We start from the raw sequence: 1,592 nt of genomic DNA, 5'->3' as shown, positions 1-1,592 counted from the left end.
TCTAATTTTGAACAGACTAGCTAAAGACCTAATCGCAATGCCAACAACCTAGATCCTTTCACAGAAAGAAATGTGCAGCGGAAAATGAAGGAGACCTCTGTTTATGAAAACAGTACTGTCCTCACTTCAAATGATGTAGCCTGGATACCTGGGCCATGACACAAAGCCAGTCTCTTCCTAACAATAATACTATAAAGCCCTAGTCTAAAACCAACAAGCCACAGACTTGCCACCCTGAATAAGCCTGATCCCATCTAATCTCGAAAGCTAAGCAGGGTTGGGCCTGGTTAGTTCTTGGATGGGAGACCACCTAGGAAGACCAGGTGCTGTAGGCATAAAAAATTTAAAAGAAAAAAAAAAGTGATTTTAAGCTGACAAGTTCTTTGCAATCTGTGAGGTCAACCAAAAGTTTCCTCATGTAAAAATAAATAAATGAATAAATAATAAGAAGAAAAATATAAAACCGACAATCATGCCCTTGTTGAAATTAGTATATAGAGACTAATCTGTAAGCCAGCCTTTTTACTGATAAGACTATCTCTCTTGTAGAATTAGAATCTTTGCTCCATTTCTGCAATTTCTTTTAGGATCAAGATTGGTGACTTTGGCGGTAGATCAAATCTCTTCACCTATTCCAAGTGGTATTGCTGAAACATGGGCTCACAGTATTTTTTGTCTTTTCCTGATAGAGTCTCAAGGGGTGGCCTGTGCCCACGCTTCTATGCCTGTCCTTCTTGAATGAATGTTGAGTGGTAGTTAGGCCCACAGGAACACGCCTGTCTTTTTACAAGGGAAAATAGAATGGAGACTTAGGCCTGTGACACCAAGCCTATACTCTCCTCACAAGAATTAGAATGCAGGCTTAGGCTCCCAAAGTCAAGACCGTCTAATTGTTAACCGACTAGAAGAAACAACTACTCACACTACAACCAACGTAGCCAATGTGAACAGAAAGTCAGCTGGAGTATTTGGCCCACAGACAAAGGAATCTTCTCTGAACAAAAGGAAGAATGTAGGACCCCGTTCACTCCAGGAATACTGTCTTTCCTTGAAAGAACATGGAGTGATGACACAGGCCCAAGGCACAAAGTCCGTATTTTCCTAATAATTAGTAAAAAAGAAACTGTGACATATGGCAATAAAACTGTCCTCTTGAAAACTAATAGATAGGAGTCCTTACACAACAGGGCAACCCTGTCCTCAGGAAAGAGAATCTTAACATGAGACCTACGACTTTGCCTCCTGCCTGGATTTCAAATCAGGAACCAGAGTGCTGACCTTGGTTTGCACACCCAATTCCTTCTACTATTTTCAGGAAGTAGAACTGAGAAATTGGCCCACAGTATTTCTTCTGTTTTTCCCTAACAGAGTCTGAAGGGGTGGCCTGGGTTCACGGTTCTAAGCCTGTCCTCTCTGAGGGAATGCACCTTCTGGACTAGGGTCACAATAACAAATCTTCTTTATAAAGAGTAGCTAGAACAGAGACTCTGGAAATCGGCACCAATCCTGGACCTCCTAATAGAAAATAGCTGCCAGCCCCAGGGCCTCAAGATCAAAACCATGCAATTGGTAACAAAGTCCAGACTGAAGAC

The 1,592-nt window shown here is 41.8% G+C and overlaps 1 pseudogene; it reads left to right on the top strand.

Moving 5' to 3' along the window:
- The first annotated feature begins 216 nt into the window (after positions 1-216).
- Positions 217-335, top strand: LOC112485206 (annotated as a pseudogene).
- Positions 336-1,592: the final 1,257 nt, after the last annotated feature.

Source organism: Pteropus alecto, unplaced genomic scaffold, assembly GCF_000325575.1.
Source record: "Pteropus alecto unplaced genomic scaffold, ASM32557v1 scaffold548, whole genome shotgun sequence".
Taxonomy (NCBI): domain Eukaryota; kingdom Metazoa; phylum Chordata; class Mammalia; order Chiroptera; family Pteropodidae; genus Pteropus; species Pteropus alecto.
This window is presented reverse-complemented; position numbering and strand designations above follow the sequence as displayed.